General features: G+C 36.8%; 1 pseudogene; it reads left to right on the top strand.

The window, feature by feature from the left end:
* Window positions 1–12,515: 12,515 nt before the first annotated feature.
* Window positions 12,516–13,256, top strand: LOC150021407 (E3 ubiquitin-protein ligase RNF182-like; annotated as a pseudogene).
* Window positions 13,257–17,090: the final 3,834 nt, after the last annotated feature.

Raw genomic sequence — 17,090 nt, 5'->3', positions numbered from 1 at the left:
TACACTGATACAGATGGGTTCCTAGGACACTCACCTAGTCAGGGAAGCCTGTACTACAAAGGGTCCACCCTCCAGAAGATAATTCCAGTTTTGGGGGGGTCACCCTCATATTTCATTTCATGCTGACTGATATGGCGTTGTCTAATTTTTGTTTCTTTAACGTCAGAAACTCAGCAAGTGTCTCTCAAAGGAATTTTTCCCCCTTTTAAAAATTTATTTTTAATCATAATTAACATACAATATTATATGAGTGTCAAGTATGTAACAGTGATTTTTAAAGTGACTCTTCTTCTCGTGTTACTACTGTTTCTCTTGTGTGTCTCTGTATATCTTACTGGCAAGGACTTTCCCAAGCAATGGAATCAACTTTTCTAATGGTTACCTGAAGAGTATTCAGGCCAGTGGCCATTCACAGCCTGGAGCCATTGAAAAAATATAGAGAAGAACCATTAGTGGCTATTCCTAACTTTGCTTTCAAAGCAGCACTTCCTCTCTGGGTGTTTAGTAGAATGTCCTTCAAGTGCAAACCCACACATTCCTTCCCTTTCTTTCTTACTCTCTTCCCTCCCTTCTGGCCTCCATTTGCCCTTTTTTCATTGTGTTTGAGGAAAATGCTTCATTATGATAAAGTATTATATACTGAAATCATAAAATATTCTTAGAAAATAGGTACAGTGGCTTAAATGTACTACTGGGTTAAATTACAGGTAGAATTATATAATGAAAAATTTACTTGACTTGGATTCAGGAAATTTGGATTTAAATTTTGTTTCTGCTAGTTACTAGATTTTAATTAATTTTTCATCTGTAAAATGGGGTTAATATGTTCTGAATTTTTCATAATGATGTTAAAAAAATAAAAGTATTATAATACAGATAAAATATAATGGGTTTAAAGACTTATTGAAGATCACCATAGAGACCAAATGTACTGTTATCATAGAACATGTTTTTTTTTTTTCTGTAACTTTCACTTCTTTGCAGTAAGTTTTTTTTTTAAATTTGAGGAAAACTATGAGACAGATTACTTGATTGCAAACTGTATTGGTTCTCTACACTTGTCTTCTCTATAAATAATCTTTAGCACAATCAGCCAGGAAGAAACCTTGTTAAGGCAACATTTTTGAGAATAGCCCTTTAATTGCCAATTTGGGGTAAAAATTATTGATCACAATTTAATGATGGGATTTACTCAATCAGATTTATAAACCCAGAGAGGTTTTAGCTGTCAGACTTTATACAGCAACAAAAAGATTACAGATTTCCCCTGTAAATAGAGGTTTCCTTCGAAACATTTTGTAAGCTAAAATGTTGTAAAGCAAAGAGGCAACTGCCATTAACTTATATAAAAAATTTTTGCATGTCCCCAGACCCCCCAAATAACCTACAGAATCATATCAAATATGCTTAATCATGTCCAGTTTTACACTAAGCATAACACCCTTATGAGCTCTCTTAGGCTTTTCTGATACCTTAGGATACATCTGGTTAAGGGATGCACAAAATAAATTGAGATAAAGCACAGATGCTCACAGACATGGTGCAAAAACTATGGCAGCTTAATGCTGAGATGCTGAATGTAGTGCTGGGAAGGAGCTTGGTAGCACCACTCTTGCTTCTCAGGATGTGTGCTGCCTCTGTACCTACTCACTGAGGAACCAGTGCTGAACACTAGTTTTGCTTCCCCACCTTTTTGTTTTGTAAAAGTGAAAACCCTCTTCAAATTTCTTGCAGTTAGCAAAAACAAATAATACTAATGCAGCCCTTTCATAATAGTGTAGCTCGAACTTTCATAAAAGGATACCTGTATACGGAAAGGATTGAATCTGTATAAAATTGAGAACTTTATGTAGTTTACCAAGCAGATAATATTTACAAATAATTTTGATATATACTTTCAATTCTTCTCACTAGAGAACTGATAAAACTTTTAGGCCATTGTGCTTAAAGGAAATGTGGCTAACGGTTCCTACCTGTTGCTTTTCAGATTTTTTTTTTCTCTAAGCTGTACTTCTTTGCACAGTTTTGAACCAACCAATGCCTTTTGTGTTCCTTGATGTTGGTTGAGTTTTATTTTTCCATTAAATTTTTTTTCAGTCTCTCTTTAAGTTTCTTAAAGATTTTAAATACAGAGTCCTTACTGATAGTTATTTTTACAGAGATAAACATTTATGTTCTTTATTTTATATATTTCAGGTAGATAGGCCAAATTTCTTCCTTTGATCCTACTGCCACCCCCCCATTTACCCTCCATTCTTCTATACCTGGCTTTCTGCCCAGACAGGCTGACTCACATTAGTGAGTTCCCATGCCCCCTGGTTTTTGGTTGAGTTTTGCCACTAGGAAGCCCTGGCAGTAGATGGAAGAGAGGAAAGGAAGTGAGGTTCTGGTACCCTTTCGACAAAGTCTCCTCCAGCTGGTTCTGTCTGTCAAACAGCAGCACTGATTCTCTCAAGGCAGTAAGCATGACTCATTCTAAATTCCTGTACTACTTTCTCACTTCATAATACCTTCAGCATTAAGACAGCTAATGTATGGTTACCATAATCTGTTTATATGAAACCCTCATTAAGTTTTTCTGTTTTGACATACCATCTGATTCCTGTTGGGACACTAAGTAATTCAGCGGATGACTGTGTTTGAATCTACTGTCTATGTCTCTCTTTTCTCTTCTATGTTGTTGTTGTTGTTGGCGCTTTACCTGTGTATGATGTCTGCTATGCATGCCTTACTGTGTATTTTTTCTATTTAGTACTATGTATCTTTAAACTGTATATTTTCTGCCAAATGAGGGCTGTAATTTTCATATCTGTAGTATGTTTTTTTCTTTTAATTTGAAATAACTACAAACCTACAGAAAATAGTTTAAAGAGTTTTTTCATTCTGAACCATTTGACCAAGTAGTTTATAAGATTGCCCCATAACCTCAAATACTCTAGTACGTGTTATCTACAAATAAGTACAATCTTCCCCATAACTGCAGTGACATCATCAAAGTCAGAAAATTAACATTAATACATTGCTACCACCTAAATCACGGATATCATTCAAGTTTTTCCATTTGTCCCAATAATGTCCCTTATAGTAAAAAAATTCAGTCCTGGATCACATGATGCACCAAGCTGTCATAACTCTTCAGTCCCCTTTTAATCAGGAACAATTCCTCAGTCTTTTTTTAAATTTCATACTTTGACAATTTGTCAAATTAGTTTATAAAATGTCTCTAAATTTGGATTTATCTAATATTTCCTTGTGATTGATTCAACTTGAGCTTCTTCTAGGGCTGGAATACTACAGTTATGATTTTGCATTCTTACTGCATCCAATTAGGTGGTACATGTTTTCAGTTTGTCCCATTACAAGGTGGTGTTAATTTAAATTTTTTGTTTAAGCGGTGACTGCCAGATTTCTCTTCTGAAAAACTGTTTTCTTCTTCACAATTAATAAGCATTTTTGTGGGTAGTTGATATTATGTAAACATTCCATTCCTCATCAAACTTGCACTCACTAATTTTAGCATCTTTTGATATTTCTTGGCTGACTTAATTATTACTATGATAGCTGCCAAATGGTTATTTTCTAACTTAATCATTCCTCCTTCATTTGTTCATTGGCATTCTATTACAAGGAATTTATTCCTCCAAATTTATATTTTCACTTATTTATATCAGTGTAGACTTATAAATTCTTGTTCTATTCAATGGGTTATAATCTTTTACTGACATTACTCATTCTGACAGTCAGATTGGCCGAGATTTTCCAGTGCAAGCCCTTTCAAGATAGCTTCCATAACTGTTGGCCAATTCCCTTATTATACCGAATACAATATTGAGGCTGATCTTTCATTTTTCCTGCTCTAGCCCTGAAGTCAGTGATTTCCCCAAGGAGCCCTGGTTCCTTTTAGAGGAGAATTGTATTTAAAAATCAAAATCTGGACATTTGGCATGCTCATTGGTTTTAAAGTGCCAATGCACCCAGCCCCTGTCAATGGATAAAACTAGGGAATATATGTAAGGGTGTGCTCTGAGTATATACAAAAATACTACGTGAAACATAGCAGCTTAAAACAACAGACATTTATTACTTCATTATTTAGTCCAGAATTCAGAAGGGATTTAGCTCAGTGATTCTGGCTCAGTGTCTCTGGTGAGGTTGCAGCCAAGATGTTGGCCAGGATTCTAATCTTCAGGCCTGCCTGGGGCTGGAAGATACACTTTTAAGTGGCTCACTCACATGTCCAGCAAGCTGGGACTGGTTATTAGAAGGCGGCCTCATTTCCTCATGTCACTGATTCTTCCACAGGGCTGCTTGAATGTCATAGTAACATGATAAGATATAATCTTTCCCACACTCCCCATTTAGCTGGTTTGGGTGAGGCTGTCTCTATCTCTCTTTGGCTGAGTGACTTAGGCCTGGCCAATCAGCACATTCTATTTCTTGCCCACTGTGTTTGGTTCCAGGGTCATCAAGTGACTCAATTCAGGCCAATGAGAGTCAGTTCTGGGACTTGGTTGTACTTACCGGTAATAAAAATCTCTTTGCAGAGGACCATACCAAGACACATCATAATTAAAATGCCAAGGTTCAAGATAAAGAGAGAATATTAAAAGCAGCAAGAGCAAAGCAGAGCATTACCTACAAATGGGTGCATATAAGACTATCAGCTGACTTCTCAAAAGAAACTTTGCAGGCAAAAAAGGACTGGCAAGAAGTATTCAATGTGATGAAAAGCAAGGACTGACAACCAAGACTAATCTACCCAGAAAAGCTATCATTTAGAATGGCAGGGCAGATGAAGTGCTTCCCAGACAAGGTAAAGCTAAGTGAGTTCATTATCACCAAGCCATTATTATATGAAATGTTAAGGAGACTTATTTAAGAAAAAGAAGATCAAAACTATGACCATTAAAATGACAACAAACTCACAACTATCAACACTGAATTTAAAAAATAAGAACAAAATCCAACTAAGCAAACCGGAATAGGACCAGAATCATAGGTATAGGGATCATTTGTAGGGTTATCAGCTGGGAGCGGGAAGGGGTGAAATGGGGAAATGGTGTGTAGGAATCAAGAAGTATAATTGGTTGGCACAAAATAGACAAGGGGAAGTTAAGAATAATATTGGAAAGGGTGAAGCCAAAGAACTTATATGCACGACCCATGGACATGAACTAATCAGGGTGGGATTGCTGGAAGGAAGGTGGGTACTGGGCAGAGGAGAGCAAAGGGGAAAAAAATTGGGACTACTGTAACAACATAATCAATAAAATACACTTAAAAGAAAAGAATTTCTTTGCACTGGGATTTTTACTGAACAGCAATGAAGAACAATGTATCAGAAACCACTACACAGGCAGAACCAGCCTGAGCATAGAGGCAACAGAGAAGAAAGTGCTGTTGAAACGAGAAAAAGCACTAAGTGCTGATGAACATATCAGAGATCCTTTACAGAAGTTTTAAAAAATATATAAAGTAGTTTTTCAGATCAAATTTCTGGTTAAAAAATTGACAAAGGATAAATATGGGCTATATAGAGTCAGTATTGATTTTTAAGCAGCAAGTAGTCAATTTGTACTGAAGTTTAAACACTTGTTGCCTTACCCTAGTCAGATTTTAAGTTTACTTAACAAAACATTTTGGTACTCACTATGTGCCAGCCACTGTTTTTACCACTTTACCAATAACAACTCACCTTTTTCTCATAGTATACCCATGGTGTAGGTATTATTAACAGTCTTACTTTGCCACGGAGGAAGATGAGGCACAGAGAGAGGTTATGTAACTTGCCCAAGGTCACACAGAGAGCAAGGAGCAGACCAGACCTGGGAACTGGACACTCTCATTCTGACTTCAGATCTACCTAACCACTGTATGACATTGCCTTTCAGACTAGTGCTCCCCCTTGTCCAAGCTCATAAACAAACACAAAGAATGTATTACTCTGCATTTATTGAGTAAAATCGAGGCATGTGGATAATTTCATGCAGCTTGTTAGTAAAAAATGCGAGACTCTGAAGCAATACGATGTTGTGATTAAAAATGTGGGCTCTGAATATAGACAACCTGGGTTTGAATCCCAGCTACACTAACTCCAGCTGTATAGGCAAATCACTTTACCTCTGTATATCTTTATTTCCTCTTTTATAAGATTGAGCCAATAGTAATATATACCTCTTCCGGTTGTTATGAAGATTAAAAATGATTGCCTATATAGCAGAGTACACTAATTTAACTACTGTTATTATTAGTAAATCTCACCTTTTTGCTATACCATTCTTACATATGATTTTTTCTCTCTTTTTCATTTAGATTCATTAATACATACAGCTACTCTGCTCTTATTGCACTAGCACTCTTATTATTTTTCTCACAAGTTCATTCTTTTAATTAAGTCCAGTTTTTTAATCATCTCTGATCTTGTCCTATTTTTTAATTTCAGTTATAACAGACTTTTCTTTTGGAACAATGAGGGAAATGGTGAGATACAAAAAAAAGTCAAGTCCCTGACCTTACCTTTCTGACTCTGTCTTTAGAGAACCTGTAAGGTGCTCAGTCATTTCCTGTTCCTATTAAAGTTGGGAGATATTGGTGCCATTTGTTTGTTAAGCCCTTCAGATCATTTTCTTTGGAGAGGGACCATCAACTACTGGTTAAGGAGTTGCCTCTGATCTCCATGATTCCATACAGGAAGCCAGTGCACATGTTAGCTCAAGTTTCAAGGATAAAGGCCAAGGACCAATCAGTGAGTAAATTTTAAAATTTTGTTACACTCTTCGAATTACTGGTATAAAGGTACTAAAAAATATGTAATGATATGAAACCATTGGCAAATCTGTACAAAGCATGATAGATTGTGGTGGCTTAGTTCCTGTGCTTTGTGAATCATGGGCAGCCACAACTAAATCCTTCAGAATATTCCCTCAGCCCAGCCGAGCCCAGCCCAGTGACAGACACCTCACACCCACAGAAAAATGACAAAAGAAGCTTTTTCCCTACCTCTGAATGTGAGAAAAAGGTATGATCTACTTTAGAAAGGAGCATTATGGCAAATAAAAGCTCCCTTCTAAATGGCTATTGTGCTACATCCATCGTTCTCCTCTTATGACTTGCTATATTAATCAGCTACAGAGATAAATTTAAATGTAATTATCATATTTTACCATGTTGTATATGACTTCAGTAGTTTACTTTCCTTGGTCTTTAAATCGAGATAATGGCAAAGGCTGACCTAACCAAAATTACCCAGTTCTAACATTTAGTGACCAAGTTAGATTTTGAAGTTGAAGAAAAGGAGAAAATTGCTGTAATAGTCTTTTATCATTAAATATTAAACTTAATCTCTTGTATTTTCTCATGTGGTGAAGAAATGTTAGAAAAAACATTTTCACTTGAATGTTTCATTTCATTGTTAACAAGAAATGTTATGAAATGAACATCAACTTTTCCCCTGGGGAATTCTCTTCTTGGCCATTGCCAGCAGCAGGATGTAGTACTAGATGGACAAACATGACCTTGTGATCCTTCTGCTAACTTGAACTTTTGAGGAAGATTAAGCCAATTTTCCAAATAACTGTAGCATTGAGGTAGATAAATGGAAGCAATGCCCTGCCTCACCTTGGCACCAACTTCTCTGTGAAACCATGAATCAACTTCCTCTTAGCAAGTAAAAAACACATTACTCAATGACTCAGAAGAAATTTTGAAAAACTGATGACAATATTGTTCATTATTTTGTGAAGGTAACAAATTTCTCTGATTTTTTTTCAGGTTCCAGGGGACTTCTCTAAGCATTCATCTTATTTTCTATAGGCAGTAAACTGGCAGAGGTTGGCTTCTGCATTAGTTTTTCTAAAAGGCGAGTTTCTAGTGGTCATGGCCAAGACACTTGGAATTACAGATTCCTTGATGAATTAAGCCATTGGTGAATTAAAATAAAGATACCTTTCAAACTCTGATTTGCTTTGGCCCATTAGGTTGTTTGGCTCTGTGGAAAATAAGATAAAGCAGAAGATTAAGGTTAAAACTTGCTTTTTTTTTTCATTTTAAATCATTTTTATTTTTCAATTACAGTTGACATACATTATTATATTAGTTTCCAGTGTATGCCTCAGTGATTAGACATAATGTAATTTACTAAGTAATCATCCCAATAAATCTTGCAACCATCTGACACCATACACAGTTAATAGAATATTACTGTATATATTCCCTAGGCAGTACTTTACATTCCCATGACTATTCTATAACTACCAATTTGTACTTCTTAATTCCTTCACCTTATTTACCTATTCTCCCAAACCCCCTACCTTCTAGCAACTGTCAAAATATTCTCTGCATCTGTGAGTCTGTTTCTGTTCTGCTTATTTATTTTGTTTTTTAGATTCAATTGTTGATAGACATATATTTATTGTCATTTTATTGTTCATACTTTTGATTTATTTCTTTTTCTTAAAGAAGACACTTTAACATTTCATATAATACTGGTTTACTGGTATTGAACTCTTTTAGATTTTTCTTGTCTGGGAAGCTCTTTATTTGTCTTTCTATTCTAAAGAATAGCTTTGTTGGGTAGAGTAATCTTGGTTGTAGGTCCCTGCTTTTTATCACTTTGAATATTTCTTGCCAGTTCCTTCTGGCTTGCAAAGTTTCTGCTCAGAAATCAGCTGATATCTTATGGGAGCTCCCTTGTAGGTAAATAATTGCTTTTCTCTTGCTGCTTTTAAGATTCTCTCTTTGTCTTTAACCTTTTGCATTTAATTATGATATGTCCTGATGTGGGCCTCTTTGGGTTCACCTTGTTTGAGAAAATGGGTCATACTGACACTAAAAAAGAGCTTTGTGTGTACATTTCAGAAAGGCACTGAAGAGCTCTTTTGGAGCACATGTGTATAGTTGTGGCAGTTCTAGGACTGACCACTTATAACTCCTCTGTGAGAGAAGGAGGTGGTTTACTATAGAAAGAGGGTTGGGTAATAAAGCCACAAAGATTTGCTGATACATTTGCTAGACACAATTTCAGGTCATTTAGAAGTCTTTTTGAAGCTCCATTAATAAGTGTTTCCCAGCATGTCACTGTTGCCTATTGTCATCTCTTCTACAGGAGTCAGTGGCTTTCTGTTCTGCAGCAAGGGCAATTATTCTCTAACTGCCAACCCTGACCTCTGTATCACTTGTTTCTAGTAATAAGCAGAGGAAGTAAGTAATACCTAGTAATCAATTTTTGAAAGGCATGTGTTATCACTAATCCTTAGATCCTGAAATATTGGCATTATGTAAGATTATATGAGCATTCTCAGGAATAATTGTCACTAGTGTTTGAAGAATTAACAAATATAAGCTAAAGTACTCTCTTTGCATGAGAGTCATACATTTTCTTTTGTAAATAGTTTATTATTTTCAGAAGAGGGTGAAAATGATGGCAGAGTAGAAAGATCCTGGGCTCACTTCCTCCAATAGAAACAGCAAAAACAACTACATATAGAGGAACAATCTGTGAGAATGACCTGCTGACTATAAGAACAGATTCAATACAACTGAGGAAATAGAGGAAAAAAGCCACATTGACATGGGTAAGAGTGTCAGTGGTGTGGTATTTCACAACTGTGGAGCCCCTACCTGAAGAGAGTGATCTGAGACCCACGTTGGGTTTCCCAGCCCCGGGGACCTGCATCAGGAAGAAAAGTGCCAATAATACCTGTATTGAAAACTAGTGAGGATTACATCTTGGAGAGCTGAAGACTGAAGAGAATAAAACCAAAACTCTTCCCCTAAAGTGCCTCATAAACTCAGTCTCTTTGAGTCCCAGCACAGATAAAGCAGCTTGAAAAGTACCTGAGTCAAACTATATATTGCCTAATTTTAGAGCACGTACTGGAGCTTGCACAGATCTGTTGGGAATCTCTCCAACAGATGGAAGCACTGGCAGACACCATTTTTTGTTTGCTGTTTTACTTTCCTTATATCCAGCTGGCCCACTGTGGAAGTTCCAGGTTTCAACTATTACCCATTAACTGTTTGCCCTGCCTGGCATTCCCCTGATGACTCAGCCAGCCCAATCTCCCCACCCAGGCCAGCAAGCACTCCCAAAGTAGCATCCAATTCTGGGGGTTTGTCTTGTTTATTCTCTGGTGGGCTGCACAGGAACTCCCCCAAATAGGGTTAAAAGGCTCACCAAAGCACCCTTGACAGTAGAGGGTAGCCCTTGCCGTCACCCACACTGGAGAACTATTCCTCACACCAGCACACAAGCGATGGTTGAGGTTAAACCCTGCAAAGAGTGGGGCCAGGGGTCTGTCCCACACTCCAGTGTGCTCACAGCAGTAGCGGCCAGGCATCACAGCCAACCAGTCTGTGATCCAGCCCAGCCCACCAGTGTACCTGCAGCAATAGCAGCCAGGCTTGGGGCAAGATGCACATACAAATGTGCCACAATAGTCATGGCCCAGCACAATAGGAGAGTGCACACAGCCCACACAGGGTCACCCTGGAGCATCAGGTGACGGGGGGATTGCACTACTGGACCTTCACAGAACATCTTCTATATAAGGCCTTTCTTTTCATACCAAGAGAGGTAGGTGACCTACCTAATACACTGAAATAAGCACAAGACTTAGGCAAAATGAGGGACAGATAATACATTTTGAATGAAAACAACAACATCAAGGGTAAAACCCCCGAACAAGAACTAAATGAAATGTAAAATAAACAGTCAACCAGATAAAGAGTTTAAAGTAGTTGTCATAAGGTGTTCACCGAACTCAGGAGAAGTATAAATAAACACAGTGAGAACTTCAACAAAGAGATAGAAAATGTAAAAAGTACCAATCAGAATTAAAGAATTCAATAAATTAAATGAAATATACTCTAGAAAGAATAGTGTTTTAGATAATGCAGAAGAATGTGTCAGCAACATGGTAGACAAGGTAGTAAAAATCACCCAAATGAAACATCAAAAAGAGAAAAGAATTAAAATGAGGAGAGTTTTAGTGACCTCTGGGACAACATCAAGCATACTCACATTCACATTACAGGGGTCCCAGCAGGAGGAGAGAGCAGTAACAGGACAGAAAAACTATTTGAAGAAATGCTGGCTGAAAACTTTCCTAACTCAGGGAAGGAAACAGACATCAAAGTCCAGAGCACAGAGTCCAAAACAACATGAACCTAAAGACACTGACACAAAAGACATTGATTAAAATGACAGAAGTTAAATTAAGACAAAGAGAGAATCTTAAAATCAGCGAGAGAAAAGCAAGTAGTTATGAAGAAACCCCTATCATGCTATCAGTTGATTTTTTAGCAGAACCTTTGTAGGCCAGAACGGAATAGTATGACATATTCAAAACAATGAAAGGAAAACCTACAACCAAGAACTCTACCCAGGAGGTTATCATTCAGAATTAAACCAAAGATAGAGTTTCTCAGAGAAGCAAAGCTAAAATGTTCATTGTCACTAAACCAGCATAACAAGAAATGTTGAAGGGAAATGTTAAAGGAGAAAAGGCCGAAACTAGATATAAGAAAACATATGAAAGAGAAAATCTCACTGGTATAGGCAAACATACCCTAATGGCAATGGATCAACCACTTATAAAGTTAGTGTGTAGGTTAAAAGGCAAAAGTAATAAAATCATTTATAATTACAATACTAAGGTAATGTATACACACACAAAAGTATGTAAACTATGACATGAAGAAATAAAACATGGTGGAGTGTAAAAGGTAGTGCTTTTAGAATGCATTTGAACTTAATAATCAGCAAGTTAATATTAACTGCTATATACATAAGAAGTTATACATAAATCTCAGACTAAGCAAAAACCAAGAGCTTATAACGAATGTACACAAAAAATAGAAGAAGCCTAAAACTAACACTAAAGAAAGTCATTAAGTCACAGATGGACAGAAAGAGAAAGAAACAGAGAAAATTTACAAAAATAACCAGAAAACAATAAACAGGCTGCCAGTATGTACATGCTTCTTAATAATTAATTTATACGTAAATGGACTAAATTCTCCAATTAAAAGACCTAGTTTGCTGAATGGATTAAAAAACAAGACCCAGACTTCCGGTCAAGATGGAGGCATAGGAAGAAATGCTGCATCTCCCTCCCAACAAAGAAGGAATTTATAACCACTTCAAAACAAAACAAAAAAAAAAACTCCAGCAGATCCAGAAAATTGAACTACATGGAAGTTCAACAAAGAAAGAAATAGAAAAGAAATATTCAGCCAGACAGGTCATACCCTTTTAGAAATCCCAACTGAAAACCTGAAGTGTTTCCTGGAGCCTTTCCTCCTTGATCCCCAGTGTGACCTTTTCAAATACGTGTTTGAGACAGAGTTACAAGTAGAAGCTGAAAATGCCTGGAAGATTTCTTGTTTTTGCCACTGCTTTTCCTGCCTTTCACATCCCTGTCTGATTTGAATGATGTGATGTTCTGAGGAACACCTTAATCGAAGTCATTCTTCAACAAGACACATCTGGCCAAAGATTGTACATATACTTCAAGATGGCTAGTCAACCACCAGAAGATGCCACAGAGTCCCAGGTCTCTGACGAGCTTGAGTGTAAGATCTGCTATAGTCAATACAATCTGAGACAGAGGAGACCCAAAGTGTTGGAGTGTTGTCACAGGGTTTGTGCCAAATGCCTCTATAAGATCATAGACTTTGGGGACTCCCCTCAAGGCATCATCATCTGTCCTTTCTGCAGATTTGAGACATGCCTGCCAGATGATGAAGTTAGTAGCCTGCCTGATGACAACAACATCCTCGTGAACTTGACTTGTGGAGGCAAAGGCAAGAAGTACCTGCCAGAAAACCCCACGGAGCTGCTGTTGACCCCCAAGAGGCTGGCTTCTCTTGTCAGTCCTTCCCACACTTCCTCCAACTGTCTGGTTATAACCACCATGGAGGTGCAGAGAGAGAGCTCACCATCTCTGAGCTCCACTCCTGTGGTTGAACTTTATAGACCTACAAGTTTCGATTCTGTTACCACTCTGTCACACAACTGGACTGTGTGGAACTGTACCTCCCTGCTGTTTCAGACGTCCATCCGGGTGTTGGTTTGGTTGCTAGGTTTCCTCTACTTCAGCTCCTTCTCCTTAGGGATCTACCTGCTGGTCTCTAAGTAGGTCACCCTCGGGGTCATCTTTGTTAGCCTCATTCCTTGGAGCCTTGTTATTCTGATGGTGTATGGTTTTTGCCAATGTGTATGTCATGAATTTCTAGACTGTATGGCACCTTCTTAATCAATATGCTGATGCTGGAAATCAAGACTTCTGATTTGAGGTATGTTTACATGCCTCTTGGTCCAGGTGTTTAATGATCCAAGCAGCGAGCTAGACTTGCTGCTGCCGACAGTCTCTGACTGCTCAGGAGTCAGGATCTTAAAGACATCCTGTGACTTAAACAGAATCTTGCTGAGTACCCCATCTTCCCTGACATTGATAAGGAAATCAGACAAAATTAAGTACAAATGGTGTTTAACCTTAATTGCGTTCTGAACAGTGCATCTGTTCCTTAGCCTTAAAAGAGTAAGTGATTAGATTTCTGTTTTCCTATCTTTCTGTCTAGGAATGCTATATAGACTTGTTGGTCAGGAAGTGTTCTCTTTAGTTAATCCTTTAAGCTTCCTCTGTTGTAAGTTTCAAGTATTTTGTAAACATTCCCAGGATCTGCCTGTGAGCTCTTTCCTGGACCCTCCCTGTTAATTAGCATATCTGTAAAATCCAATAAAAGGAGGATGAGGCTTCCTGCTCTCCGCTGTTGGTCTGAGCGAGCCACATTCCTCCATGCGTACTGGCTATTCATCCTGCTTTTTGGAATTACCTCAGTGTCCCCAGCCATATTTAACATCATATCTGTACCCTACAATATGCAAACTAAGAAATTTGACACACATTGTCATGTTTCAGGTTAGGTAATTTATCATCTATTTTCTTTTATATTCTCTATGATTAGCGCCCATGATGACATTAAGCCATTGGCCATATGTCTGTGGTCCATTTTCCATCACATGTTGACACAGTTGGTTTTCCTGTATCCTGGAAATATAAATGTTCATTTCCATTTTGGTGTCAGCAAAGAAGCAAAAATGTGTAAGCTGACTCTTCACGGAGCTTCTGTGCGAGTCTTTTCAGAGAAAGGGCAGGACTTCACTCAGCCCTATTACAGACACTGTGGGAGAGGAGCCCTTAGGCTGCAGCAGATGTCTTTGTGGAAGGTCAGGAATAAACTGATACCTCTTCTCATCATCATGATCAATAACCTATGATGGAGGGTGAACGCGAGAGGAGAGCTGTTCTAATATGGGTCCATTTGAAAAGTGTGCACTCCCTGCCCAGCTCTGTTGTTGGAGCGCCCCTGAATCCCCTTTAGCTGTTTTCTCTTATAAGTTAACGCTGCTCTCTGTGGGCTGCTACTCCAGTTGAGGTGCTTGTTCCCTTTGCACTTTCTCCTTTGTCAAGAGAAAACTCGGCCTCATTCCCTTGTGTGCTTTTAATTAAATATGTTTTGCCTCCATACTAAAGAGAATTAAAAACATTAAACCATTTGCATCAAAGTAAACTTGATGACAGTATTGCCACTTGTCCTTGAGACACACCCTTTCCACATATTTATTTTCCTCTCTCCTCTGTCTTCTCTGAAATTCTTGTGGAGCAGTCATTGTTCCTGGAAATCTTCATTTGCAACTTTACTGAAAACATTTTAGTTCTCTTAAAAAAAAAGCCAACAACACATTGTTCAATTAGTCCAATCCCTTATCCTGAATGAGGTTTCATTTAAATTAGTTGCTTTAAGTTTGTAAGGATTTTGGTTTCTTCCCATTGTATTTTAAATTCTACTGTGGGCTTACTTGATGTAATCCTATAACAATTTGGGGTTAAATTGTGACAGTGGAAACCCAGAAACAATGAATGAGATGTGCTGATTCACACTTTGACATGCTGAGAATCTTGATATTTTGCTGTACTCTACTGAATTAACCAAAATATAATTGTTTAGGTTTATGTGCAAGACTGTGTTGCAATAGGCCAGGCAAAAGGATGGGCAAGAAACACTGAAAGCTGATGCCCTGCTTGAAAAGACCCTTCAAGGAAGTAAAATGAAGGTGGCAGAGTCCATTTTAGAATGAATTCAAGTTCTTACACAATGTATTTTAAATAAAAATATAAGCTTTGTGACTTCAGCTAATGAACTTTTCATGATGTAGGAGAAGTTGAATGTATACATTTATGAGAGGAAATTGTTTAGCATTTTTTAGGTTTGAGGAAATAGAATGTCCACAGAAAATAGAGAACAAAAGGCTTATTAGTCTCTAAAACCCAGTACTGATGATTAACATTAAAATATTTATAACTCTTAGAAAGGGGCTTTACTAAGACAAGTTCAGCTTGTTTGTGAAGAAACATTTGCTGTGTGATATAGTTGCAGTGGACCAGTTCCAGATTCCCTATTCAGGAAAAATTGACACTTATTTCTAGAATAATAGTTTAATTTTAATTATGTAACTATTAACTTTGAGAATATGTATATGCCCAAGGTAAGTATGACAGAAAAGTATATGTGGGATGTGGTCCAATGAATTTAAGCCTCAAGACATATCTAAATACACTGATAGTTTCATAAAATCTTCTTTAGATAGCATTGTGAATGCAATTTCCAAAAGTCCATTTGTACTTAGAGTAAATACACAGTTAGAAAATGTTTTGTGGTTTGGGTTTATATACTTATAAGGTTTTTTAAAGAAATGTTAATTTTGTCTGAACAAAAGTGATGTTAACTTTGATATTAGAGATGTAACAAATAAACTGGTGAATTATATGATAACATTTCTAGAAAGCTCTGGATATGGGTACTATGCATCTTGCTTATTTGTATAATGTCTGCAGTTTTAAACTTCTATCTTTCTGTGTATTGTGATAGTCTTTTTTCTCTTTTTTTAGTTGCTAGTAAGTTGATTTGGTTGTAAAAGCTTTAAATGTATGACAACAAAAAACTCTTTATGTTGTTGAATGAAAAAAGAATGATGTTTCAATATTTTATTTATTGTGAGGTTTTGTTTGTCCATTAAACTGTTATTTCTGAACTAGAAAAAAAAAAAACCAAAAAAACAAGACCCATATATATGCTGTCTATAAGAGATTCACTTCTGATCTTAAGACACAGATTGAAAAGGAACAAATAGAAAAGATTTTGCCTTGTTATTTTATTCATTAGATTCCACACATAGTGAAATCACATGGTAATTGTCTTTCACTGTCTGACTTATTTCCCATAGTATAGTACCATCTAGATCCTCCCATGTTGTCACGAATGGTCAGATTTCATTCTTTTTTATGGCTGAGTAATATATTTCATTGTACATATGTAACACTTCTTTATCCAGTTGTCTATTTATGGGCACTTAAGTTGCTTCCGTATCTTAGTTATTGTACATGATGCTGCTATGAACATAGTGGTCCATAAATTCTTTTAAATTAGTGTTTTGGGTCTCTTTAAATATATTCCCAGACGTGGAATTGCTGGGTCATAAGGCAGTTCCATTTTTAATTTTTTGAGGTATCTCTATACTTTCCATAGTGGCTGTACCTATTTGTAATCCCATCAACAATGCACAAGGATTACCTTTTTTTCACATCCTCACCAGCACCTGTTGTTTGTAGATTTATTGATGATAGCCATTCTGACAGGTGTGAGGTGGTATCTCATTGTGATTTTAATTTGCATTTCTCTGATGATTAGTGATATTGAGCATCTTTTAATATGTCTTTTGGTCATCTGCATGTCCTCTTTAGAGAAATGTCTATTCAGGTCCTCTGCCCATTATTTAATTGCACTATATATATATATATATATATATATATATATATATATATATATAATTGCACTATATATATATATATATATATAATTTTTTTTTTTTTTGGTATATAAGTTCCTTAAAATTTTGGATATTAACCCATTATTGGATGTATCATTGGCAAATATTAGGTTGTCTTTTCATTATGTTAATGGTGTCATTTCCTGTGCAAGACCTTTTTAGTTCGATATAGCCCCATTAAAAATTTTTTTCTTATGTT

The sequence above is a fragment of the Furipterus horrens genome, unplaced genomic scaffold, assembly GCF_987537825.1.
Source record: "Furipterus horrens unplaced genomic scaffold, mFurHor1.1.pri manual_scaffold_1, whole genome shotgun sequence".
Classification (NCBI taxonomy): Eukaryota; Metazoa; Chordata; class Mammalia; order Chiroptera; family Furipteridae; genus Furipterus; species Furipterus horrens.
The sequence above is the reverse complement of the archived record's forward strand: the minus strand, read 5'-3'. Positions and strand labels throughout refer to the sequence as shown.